Here is a 12,768-nt window from a genome sequence, read left to right as displayed (position 1 = left end):
GTGATCAAAAGTGGTTACCATTGTGCCTCTTGCTATTTTTAAATTGAGTTGCCTCTATCATCAGGTATAATAGAATTGATCAAAACAGTACAGAACAAGACCAATAAAACCTACACTGGAGACCTTACAGGACTTCAAAAAAAAAAAGGATAATAGTCAAACCATAATGGGCATCATAGTATATCTTATTGCCTTCAAAGTGGTTGCCTATACCCGCAAACTTGATACTATCAAACAAAACAGAATATAGAATAATCAGACAGAACAAGATGGGGAGAGCAATACTGGGGTTCAAATCAGGTTAATAGGAAAACCAAGAAAGTTACTATAATATGTCCCGCTATTTTTTAATATAGTTTTCCCTTAATTAAAAAAAATGATGGATCCCGGTACCAGGAAAAAGACCAAAAAAAAAAAAAAAAAAAGAGAGAGAAAATAGATTAATTTTAAAAGGGGGGGGGGAGAGATTGAGATAAGAGAGGACATTGTAACAGAACAATGCAGGTCAGAACTAAACAATTCAAGCATCATTATGTTTCACCACCTGATAATCTAACATAATAGTAGTCGCGATAGTGCCTCTTTCCTTGAATTATTTGAGTGTAACTTCATATGCTATAACATCAAGCTTATCAAGACAGTGTGAAGCAATTCAAGAGAATGCAAGAATTACAGAGTATTTAGAACCAGTTAATAGAAAACGAACAACAGTTTCTATATTATCTCTTTGCTTATAAAGAATTTTGTTTATACTATAGCATATAGTGAAATATAGTAAGATACATCATGTTAAAACCAGTGGAAACAGATGTACCACAGCTTGATGGGACTTCAAAACAAGATGCTATTAAATCAGCACTAGCTTTTATGTTGTGTTGTTTTCTTCAAAATAGCTATTCGTAATATCATAGATACTAAAATCGAACAACCCAGGTTAAAACCATTGCAATTAATGAGTGAAAACATTATATGGCTTCAAACCAATATGATTGGGAATCATGATTACCACATACTTTTATGTATTCTTATCATTTCTTACACTAGGGAAACTATTCAGTATTTATACATGTGAGTTTGATTTATTTCACTTATGAGTATGATCTCAAGCTGCATCCATTTATTTATAAATGTCTCAATGTGATCATTCTTTTATAGCTGAGTAGTACTCCATTGTATAAAAATATCACAGCTGTTTTATCCATTCTTCAGTTGATGGACACTTAGGTTGTTTCCAAGATCTGGCTATTACAAATTGTGCTGTTATAAACATGGGTGCACATATATCACCGTGGTATGATGCTTTCAGTTCTTCTGGGAATATGCCTAGAAGTGGTATAGCTGAGTCAAATGGGGCTTCCAGTCCCAATTTTCTGAGAAATCTCCAGACTGACCTCCACAATGGTTACATTAGTCTACACTCCCAGCAACAGTGCAGGAGAGTTCCTTTTCCCCACAGCCTCTCCAGCATTTATTGTTGGTGGTTTTCTTGATCTTAGCCATTCTTTCAGGAGTGAGATGAAATCTCAGTGTGGTTTTAATTTGCATTTCTCTAATGACTAATGATGATGAACATTTTTTCATATATTTATTTGCCGTTTGTATTTCTTCATCTGAGAATTGTTTATTCATCTCAGATGCCCACTTTTGGATTGCGTCTTTGAATTTTGGGGGTCTGATTATTTTTAATTCTTTATATGTTTTAGACAGAAGTCCTTTTAGACAGAGGGGCAGTTCACTAAGATTTTTTCCCAGTTTGTGGGTTTTCTTTTCACTATGCTGGAGATTTCTTTTGACATGCAGAAACTTTTTAATAAGATGTGATCCCAGTTATTGACTCTGGGAAGTATTTCCCGTGCGATTTGAGTCCTATTCATGAATTCTCTACCTAATTCTATGTCTTCAAGGTTTTTACCCAATTTGTCTTCCAATAGATTTAGTGTTTCTGTTTTAATATTTAGATCGTTGATCCATTTAGATTTTAATTTAGTACACGATGATAGGCATGGGTCTAGTTTTAGTTTTCGGCATATGGAGAGCCAGTTTTTCCAGCACCATTTATTAAAAAGACTGTCGTTCTCCCAGTGAACATGTTTGGCCCCTTTATCGAAGATAAGGTGGTTGAGTGTGTTTGTAATTGTGGTTGTATCTTCTAATCTATTCCACTGATCTTCGGCTCTGTTTTGGTTCCAGTACCATGTTGATTTTACTACAGTTGCTTTGTACTATAACTTCAAGTCAGGGATTGTGATACCTCCTGCCTTGTCTTTGCTGCTTAGAACTGTCCTTGCTATTCTAGGTCTCTTCTCACTCCAGATGAATTTTGGGAGTGATTTCTCGAGTTCTATGAGGTATGTTGATGGTATTTTTATCGGGATTGCATTGAATCTGTATAAAAGTTTTGGGAGAATAGCCATTTTCATAATATTTATTCTTCCTATCCATGAGCAAGGGATGTTTTTCCATTTTCTGAGATCGTCTTCAATTTCATTTTTCAGTGTATTATAATTTTCCCTGTACAGGTCTTTCACTTCTTTCGTGAGAGTAATTCCTAGATATTTCTTTTTTTTTGGTTGCTAGTGTGAAGGGTGTGGCTTCTCTTACTTTTCTCTCGGTGACTTTGTTGTTAGTGTATAGGAATGCTATTGATTTTTGAGTATTGATTTTATATCCAGCTACATTACTGAATTTATTTATTATATCTAGCAGTCTTTCAATGGAGTTTTGGGGACCTTCTATATAGAGCATCATGTCAACTGCAAATAATGATAGCTTAACTTCTTCTTTTCTTATCTTTATGCCTTTTATTTCTCTCTCTTATCTAATTGCTTTGGCTAGTATTTCCAACACTATATTAAATAGGAGCAGTGAAAAGGGACATCCTTGTCTTGTACCTGATTTTAAAGTAAAGGCCTTCAATTTTTGGCCATTTAGTATGATATTGGCTGTTGGTTTGTCATAGACAGCCTTTATTATATTGAGGTAAAGACCATCTATTCCAATTTTCTGCAAGTTTCTTATCATAAATGAATGTTGGACCTTATCAAAAGCTTTTTCTGCATTTATAGAAATGATCATGTGGTTCTTACTTTTGGCTCTATTGATATGGTGTATTACATTTATTGATTTACCTATATTGAACCATCCCTGCATGCCTGGGATGAATACCACTTGGTCATGGTGTATGATCTTCTTGATGATTTGCTGCATCCTATTTGCCAATATTTTATTGAGGATTTTTGCATCTGTGTTCATTAGGGAGATTGGTCTGTAGTTCTCTTTTTCAGTTGGGTCCTTTTCAGGTTTTGGTACTAGAGTAATATTTGCTTCTAGGAACGATTTAGGAGGGATTGCTTCCCTTTCCATTTCACTGAAGAGTTTGAGGAGTGTTGGCATTAGGTCTTGTTTGTATTTCTTGTAGAATTCTGCAGTGAATCTGTCTGGACCTGGGCTCTTCTTTGTAGGTGAGGATTTAATTATGTTTTTGATTTCATTAATAGAAATTGGGTTATTCAGTAGTTTTTCATCTTCATGACCTAGCTTTGATACTTCGTACGCTTTTAGGAATCTATATTTCCTCTGTGTTATCAAACCTTTGAGAGTAGAGGTTTTCAAAATAGGTGTTGATGATTTTCTGTATTTCTATAGGGTCTGTAGTGATTTCTCCTCTTTCATTCCTTATTGCATGAATTTGAGCTTTTTCTTCCCTTTTTAAAATAAGGTTGGCTAGTGACTTGTCAATTTTATTTATTCTTTCAAAGAACCAACTCTTTGATTCATTGATTTTTTGGATTTTTTATTTAGTCTCTATTGCATTGATTTCTGCTCTGATTTTTATAATTTTTTCTCTTCTTTCGGTTTTGGGGTTGACTTGCTCTTCTTTTTCTAGATGTTTGAGGTGTAACTCAGGTTATTAATTTGTATCCATTCTGTTTTCCTGCTGTGTGAACTCAGTGCAATAAATTTTCCTCTGAGGACTGCTATCATTGCATCCCACAGATTCCAGTAAGTTGTATTTGTGTTTTTATTTTCTTGTAGGTAGTGTTTAATTTCTTCTTTAATTTCCTCTGTGACCCCCTGATTACTCAAGAGTGTGTTATTCAGTTTCCATGTGTTTGAGGGAATTTTGTACTATCTTTTATCATTAATTTCTAATTTCATAGCGTTATGGTACGATAGAATGAAAGGGGTAATTTCAAACCTTTTGCATTTATTTAGATATGTTTTGTGAATTAATATAGGTCTATTTTAGAGAATGAACCATGCACTGCTGAGAAGAATGTGTATTCTGCTGTTGTTGGGTGGAATACACTGTATATGTCTATTAAGTCCATTTGTACACAGATACGGTTCAGTTCTTTTATTTCTTTGTTGATTTTCTGTCTGGTTGATCTGTCCATTGGTGTCAATGGTGTGTTAACATCTCCTGTTAGAATTCTATTACTGTTAACTTGGTTTTTCATTTCTGTTAGTACTTGTTTTATATAACTGGGTGCTCTGGAATTTGGTGCATATATATTTAAGATAGTTATCTCTTCCTCTTGGAGTTTTTCCCTAACCAGTATGTAGTGACCTTCTTTATCCTTTCTGATCATTATTGGCTTGAAGTTCACATTGTCTGAAAACAAAATAGCCACCCCTGCTTTTTTTTGGGTTCCTGTTTCATGAAGTATTGTTTTCCATCCTTTAACTTTCGGTCTGTGGGTATCTTTTTGGGTTAGATGGGTTTCTTGTAGACAACATATGGTTGGGTTTTGTTTCTTGATCCATTCTGCCAGTCTGTTTCTTTTAACTGGTACAATGAGACCATTTACTTTAATGGTTATAACTGTTATATACTGATTTATTGTTGACATGTTATCTTTCTGCTGTTGCATCTTTATCTTTTAGTTCTGTTTAATTGTCTGCTTTGTTTAGTGGTTTTTTTCCTAAATGTATATCTAGGCTGTCTTTCTTTGCGGGGTTGGCTTGGTGATCATGGAGTTTTTCAGCTATTCAGTTGTCATGGAAGTATTTTATTTCTCCATCCATTTTGAAGGACAGTTTTGCAGGGTACATCAGTCTAGGTTGGAAATCATTTTCCTTTAGGATCTGAAATACTTCACTCCGTGCTCTTCTTGACTTTTATTGTTTGTGCTGAGAAGTCTGCTGTGATTCTGATAGGTTTTCCGTTATATGTGATCTGTCTTTTCTCTCTGACAGCTTTTAATAGTCAATTATTTTGTTCAATTTCTGGGATGGCCATTATTATGTGTCTGGGTGTAGATTTATTTTGGTTATGGCTATTTGGAGTTCTATATGCTTCATTGATCTTGATATCAGTTTCCAATCTCAGGTTTGGGAAATTTTCAGCTATTACTTCTCTAAATATCCTCTTGACATCCTTTATGTTGTCCCTTTCTTTTTCATTTATCCCTATCAACCTTATGTTGTTCCTCTTTGCATCATCTTGCAGGTGTTGAATTGTTATTTCCTGATTTCTTGTTATTTTTAAAAGATCTTTCCTTTCCTGTTCACTAGCTGCAATCCTGTCTTCAAGGTCTGAGATTCTATCTTCACTTTCATTGAGGTGGTTTTTACATCTTTCAGTAGAGGTTTTTTTAATGCATACTCATTTTTTTATTATTACTTTATTTGTTAATATTAAGAAGAAAAGGTAAAACAAATTTTCACAACAAAAATGAAAAAGTAACAATTGTTGATAAATTACACATCATTATCTTTAGTTACTCAAGTACAAAATATGGGCATAAAAATTTCTTCAATCAATATTAGCACAACCTTTCCTATTCAGTGAACTAAGTGACACTAGTGGTATAACTAACTTCCATTTTTTTTCTTTTCCCTTCTATTCTTTCTCTTTTCCCCTATCTTAGTTTTTTCTTTTTATTGAACAGTTTCCTTCCATTTCACAGTGACTATTGTATATTTTGAACCTTATGGTTTCACCTATGTCACTGTGGTGTGATGTTTTTCAATCCTTCTGGGAAGATACACAGAAGGGGAATACCTGAGTTGAATGGGACCTCTAATCCTAATTTTTTGAGGAATCGCCACACTGATTTCCACAGTGTTTGTACTAATCTACTCTCTAACCAACAGTTGTAAAAGGTTTCTTTTTCTCTACAGAACCAGGAGCATTTTTTATTGGTTGATATATTTTTTAAAAAATTAATCAATTTTTTTAATGAATAAGGGAGAGGATGAGATAAAAGGAGGCATAACAACATAACAATACAGGTTAAAGCATAACACTTCAGCAACCTAGTACTTCACCACCAAATAACCCGACTTAATAGTAATTACCATAGTGTCTTTTTCTTTGAAATATTTGAATATAACTTCATATGCTATAGCATCAAACATATCAAGACTGTGTAACACCATTCAAGTGGATGAAAGCATTGTAGAGTATTTAGAACCAGCTAACAGAAAAAAAACTGATCAATGGTTTCAATATTATCTCTTTGCCTATAACAATTTTTGTTTATACTACCACATACGATAAAATCCAGCAAGTTACAACACGATAAAATCAATGGAGACAGAAGAACCATAGTTTGGTACGGCTTTAAGACAAGATGTTATTAAATCGGCACTAGCTGTTATTATGTCTTATTTTCTTCAAAGTGGCTGTTCATTGCATCACCAGCCATGATATCAAACAGCCCAGAATAAAGCCATCCCAATTAATGAGTGAAAATTTTATAAGGCTTCAAGGCCATATAATGGGGAATCATGGTTATCATGTACTTTTATATATTTGATTCATTTCCTACACTAGGGAAACTATTCGGAGTTCAGAGATGCGAGTTTGATTTAGTTCACTTATGATTATGGTTTCAAGCTGTGCCCATTTATTGATAAATACCTCAATGTGATCCTTCTTTATAGCTGAGTAGTACTCCATTGTATAGAAGTACCACAGCTTTTTTATCCATTCCTTGGTTGATGGACATTTGGGTTGTTTCCATGATCTGGCAATTACAAATTGTGCTGCTATAAACATAGGTGCGCATATATCACTTTGGTATGATGCTTTCAGTTCTTCTGGGAAGATGCCTAGTAGTGGAATAGCTGGAACAAATGGGACTTCCAATCCCAGCTTTTTGAGAAATCTCCAGACTGACCTCCACAAATGTTGTACCAGTCTACACTCCCACCAACAGTGTAGGAGAGCTCCGTTTTCCCCACAGCCTCTCCAGCACTTGTTGTTGTTGGTCTTCTTGATCCTGGCCATCCTTTCAGGAGTGAGATGGAATCTCAGTGTGGTTTTAATTTGCATTTCCCTAATAACCAATGATGATGAACATTTTTTTCATGTATTTATTTGCCATTTGTATTTCTTCCTCTGAGAAGTGTGTATTCATCTCAGATGCCCATTTTTGGATTGGGTCTTTAAATTTTGGGGGTCTGATTTTTTTTTAATTCTTTATATATTTTAGACAAAAGTCCTTTGTCTGAGGGGGAGTTCACTAAGATCTTTTCCCAATTTGTGGGTTTTCTTTTCACTATGCTGGAAATTTTTTTTTGACTTACAGAAACTTTTTAATAAGAGGTAGTCCCACTTATTAATTCTGGGAAGTATTTCCCGTGCAGTTTGAGTCCTGTTCATGAATTCTCTACCTACCCCTATGTCTTCAAGGTTTCTACTTAATTTGTCTTCCAATAGATTTAGTATTTCTGTTTTAATATTCAGATCTTTAATCCATTTAGATTTTAATTTAGTACATGGTGATAGTACATGGGTCAAGTTTTAGTTCACGGCAAACGTAGAGCCAGTTTTTCCAACACCATTTATTAAAAAGACTGTCATTCTTCCAGTGAACCTGCTTGGCTCCTTTATCAAAGATAAGGTGGTTGAGTGTATTTGTGGTTGTGGTTGTATGTTCTAATCTATTCCATTGATCCTCTGCTCTGTTTTGATTCCAGTACCATGTTGATTTTACTACTGTTGCTTTGTAGTATAACTTCAAGTCAGGGATTGTGATGCCTCCTGCCTTGCCTTTGTTGCTTAAAATTGCCTTTGATATTCTAGGTCTCTTCTGGTTCCAGATGAACCTTAGGAGTGATTTCTCTAGATCTATAATGTATGTTGATGGTATTTTTATTGGGATTGCATTGAATCTGTATAACAGTTTTGGGAGATTGGCCATTTTCACAAGTTTATTCTTCCTATCCATGAACATGGGATGTCTTTCCATTTTCTGAGATCATCTTCAATTTCTTCCTTCAGTGTATTATAATTTTCCCTGTATAGGTCTTTCACTTCTTTCATAAGAGTAATTCCTAAATATTTCATTTTTTTGGTTGCTAGTGTGAAGAGTGTGGCTTCTCTTATTTCTCTCTCTGTGATTTTGTTGTTAGTATATAAGAATGCTATTGATTTCTGAGTATTGATTTTGTACCCAGCTACATTACTGAATTCATTTATTATATCTAAGAGTCTTTCAATGGAGTTTAGGGGGTCTTCTATGTAGAGTATCATGTCTGCAAATAATGACAATTTAACTTCTTCTTTTCCTATCTTTACACCTTTTATTTTTCTCTCTTGTCTAATTGCTCTGGCTAGTACTTCCAGTACTATATTAAATAGGAGAGGTGATAAAGGACATCCTTGTCTTGTGCCTGATTTTAAAGTAAAGGCTTTCCATTTTTGGCCATTTAGTATGATACTGGCTGTTGGTTTGTCATAGACAGCCTTTATTATATTGAGGTAAAGACCATCTATTCCAATTTTCTGTAGAGTTCTTATCATGAATGAATTTTGGACCTTATCAAAGGCTTTATCTGCATCTATGGAAATGATCATGTGATTCTTACTATTGGCTCTATTGATATGGTGGATTACATTTATTGATTTATGTATGTTGAACCATCCCTGCATGCCTGGGATGAATCCCACTTGGTCATGGTGTATAATCTTCTGATGATTTGCTGCATCCTATTTGCCAATATTTTATTGAGGATTTTTGCATCTGTGTTCATTAGGGAGATTGGTCTGTAGTTCTCTTTTTCAGTTGGGTCCTTTTCAGGTTTTGGTACTAGAGTAATATTTGCTTCTAGGAATGATTTAGGAAGGATTGCTTCCCTTTCAATTTCATTGGAGAGTTTAAGGAGTGTTGGTATTAGGTCTTGTTTGTATTTCTTGTAGAATTCTGCAGTAAATCCATCTAGGCCTGAGCTCTTCTTTGTAGGTAAGGAATTAATTACATGTTCAATTTCATTGATAGAGATTGGGTTATTCAGCAGTTTTACATCCTCTTGATCTAGCTTGGGTACTTCATATGTTTCTAAGAATCTGTCTGTTTCTTCTGTGTTATCAAACCTTTGAGAGTAGAGGTTTTTGAAATAGGTGTTGATGATCTTCTGTATTTCTATTGAGTCTGTAGTGACTTCACCTTTTTCATTTCTTATTGCATGGATTTGAGCTCTTTCTTTCCTTCTTTTAATAAGGTTGGCTAGAGGCTTATCAATTTTATTTATTCTTTCAAAGAACCAACTTTTTGATTCGTTGATTCTTTGGATTGTTTTCTTAGTCTCTATTGCATTGATTTCTGCTCTGATTTTTATAATTTCCTCTCTTCTTTTGGCTTTGGGCTTGACTTGCTCTTCTTTTTCTAACTCTTTGATGTGTAGCATCATGTTATTTATTTGTATTCATTCTGTTTTCCTGATGTGGGAGCTCAGTGCCATAAATTTTCCTCTGAGGACGGCTTTCATTGCATCCCATAGATTCCGGTAAGTTGTATCTTTATTTTCGTTTGTTTGTAGGTATTGCTTAATTTCTTTTTTAATTTCCTCTATGACCCACTGATTACTCAGGAGTGTGTTATTCAGTTTCCATGTGTTTGTGGGATTTTTGCAATATCTTTTATCATTGATTACTAATTTCATGGCGCTATGGTCCGATAACATGCAAGGGATAATTTCAACCCTTTTGCATTTATTTAAATATGTTCTGTGAATTAATATATGTTCTATTTTAGAGAATGACCCACTGCAGAGAAGAATGTGTATTCTGTTGTTTCTGGGTGGGATACTCTGTATATATCTATTAAGTCCATTTGTTCACAGGTGCAATTCAGTTCTTTTATTTCTTTGTTGATTTTCTTTTTGGTTGAACTGTCCATTGGTGTCAATGGTGTGTTAAGATCTCCTGTCAGAATTGTATTACTACTGATTTGGTTTTTCATTTCTGTTAGTACTTGTTTTATATAACTGGGTGCTCTGGAGTTTGGTGCATATATATTTAAGATAGTTATATCTTCCTCTTGGAGTTTTCCCCTAACCAGTATGTAGTGACCTTCTTTATTCTTTCTAATCATTATTGGCTTGAAGTTGACTTTGTCTGCAAACAGAATAGCTACCCCAGCTTTTTTTGGGTTCCTGTTGCATGGAATGTTGTTTTCCATCCTTTGACTTTGAGTCTGTGTGTATCCTTTTGAGTTAAGTGGGTTCTTGTAAACAGCATATGGTTGGATTTTGTTTCTTGATCCATTCTGCCAGTCTCTTTCTTTTAATTGGTGTATTGAGACCATTTACATTAATAGTAAGAACTGTTATAAATTGGTTTATTGTTGACATATTATCTTTCTGGCGTTGCATGTTTATCTTTCTGCTCTGTTCAACTGTCTGCTTTGTTTAGTGGTTTTTTCCTAAATGTATAAAGGCTGTCTTTCAGTATTCTTTGCAGGGTTGGCTTGGTGATCATGGAGTTTTTCAGCTGATCTTTGTCATGGAAGTATCGTATTTCTCCATCAAATTTGAAGGACAGTTTTGCAGGGTACATCAGCCTAGGTTGAAAATCATTTTCTTTTAGGATCTGAAATACATCACTCCATGCTCTTCTTAACTTTATTGTTTGTGCTGAGAAGTCTGCTGTAATTCTGATAGGTTTTCCTTTATAGGTGATCTGTCTTTTCTAACAGCCTTTAATATTCTATTCTTCTGTTCAGTTTCTGAGATGGTCATTATTATATGTCTGGGTGTACATTTATTTTGGTTGTGACTATTTGGAGTTCTATATGCTTCATTGATCTTGATATCAGTTTCCAATCATATGTTTGGGAAATTTTCAGCTATTACTTCTCTAACTATCCTCTTGACATCCTTTATGTTGTCCCTTTCTTTTTCATTTATCCCTATCAATCTTATGTTGTTTCTCTTTGCGTCGTCCTGTAAGTGTTGAATTGTTATTTCTTGATTTCTTGTTATTTTTAAAAGATCCTTTCTTTCCTATTCACTTGTTGCAATCTTGTCTTCGAGGTCTGAGATTCTATCTTCACATTCATTGAGGCGGTTTTTACAACTTTCAATGGAGTTTTTGATTTCCTGTATATCTCTTTGCATCTGTTTTATGTATTCTGTTTTTCTTCCTATACTGTTCATCCAGGGATTCTATCTTTCTGTTTAGTTCCTCTAATTTTTTAACTGCCTCTTCTTTAGCTATGTTTAGCATGTGCTTCATTTCTTTTATCAATTCTTCTTTCATCTGAGAGAATATTTCTAGTTTGAATTCCTTCAAGGCTTCCCATACTTGCTTCTTTATTTTGGTTACCATTATTTCAGGTATTTCAGTCATGTGGCATGTATTTTCTTCTATGTGCATGGCTCCTGGGCTTTCTTGGGATGGGCTGGATGTTTGAGATTGCATTTTGGACTTTCGTTTTGTCATTTTCTTGTATTTGGAAGCTTCAAGTGTTGTTCCAGGTGTGGGAGAGAGATCCACCAGCCTGGGATGGGGTACTCTGCGATGGCCCCACTCACTGGACCCAGCAGGGAACTATGGCCTGCTCCTCAGGCCAGGAAGAGTGTCTCCTCAGGCTGGGCGGAGCACCCAGCTGCCGCTGCCACAGTCTCTGATGTGGCCTGATCCCCGGGTCTGGTGGAGAACTGGCCTGGGTCCCCAGGTCAGGGCAAAAGTTCCCACAGGCTGGGCGGAGCTCCCAGCTGCAGCTGCTATAGTCTCTGAACTGGGCTGGTCCCCGGGTCTGGTGGGAAACCGACCTGGGTCCCCAGGTCAGTGCGAGAGTTCCCACAGGCTGGGCAGAGCTCTCAGCCACAGCTGTTACACTCACCCTTCGGTGGGGAGCCTGTCTGGTCCCCCAAGTCAGGGAGAAAGTTCCCGCAGGTGGTGGTACAAGCGCCTCCGTCACTGCTTTCGCAGCCCGGGTCTTGCTGGAGTTTTATTCTCTCCCCCACGTAACACACCGCGTCAAACTACACCTCTGCCTCGTCACTCACCAACACTCCACTTCTCCCAGCCGCCAGGGCCACAGGCAGCAGCAGCCGCCGCTGACTAAGGAGCCGCAGCCCTGTTTTATTGTTAAATGTAGTCAGCCTTCAGTTAGTGAGATGTTGAGTAGCAAGCTTCTCCAGCAAAAAAAACAGAGTTTTTGATTTCCTGTATATCTCTGTGCATCGGCTTTATGTATTCTGTTTGTTTCTTATATTGCTCATCTAGGCATTCTATCTTTTTGCTTAGTTCCTCCAATTTTTTAACTGTGTCTTCTTTAGATATGTTCAGCATCTCCTTCATTTCTTTTATCATTTCTTCTTTTACCTGAGAGATTATTTCTAGTTTGAATTCCTTTAAGGCTTCCCAGAGTTGCTTCTTTATTTCAATTACTATTATTTCAGGTATGTGGCATATATTTTCTTCTATGCACATGGCTCCTAGGCTTTCTTGGGATGAGCTGGATGTTTGAGATTGCATTTTGGTCTTTTGTTTTGTCATTTTCCTATATTTTTGAGCTTCAAGTGTTGTTC

This window comes from Cavia porcellus, unplaced genomic scaffold, assembly GCF_034190915.1.
Source record: "Cavia porcellus strain 051 isolate PalLab524CR breed Dunkin Hartley unplaced genomic scaffold, mCavPor4.1 scaffold_1, whole genome shotgun sequence".
Lineage (NCBI taxonomy): Eukaryota > Metazoa > Chordata > Mammalia > Rodentia > Caviidae > Cavia > Cavia porcellus.
The sequence above is the reverse complement of the archived record's forward strand: the minus strand, read 5'-3'. Positions refer to the sequence as shown.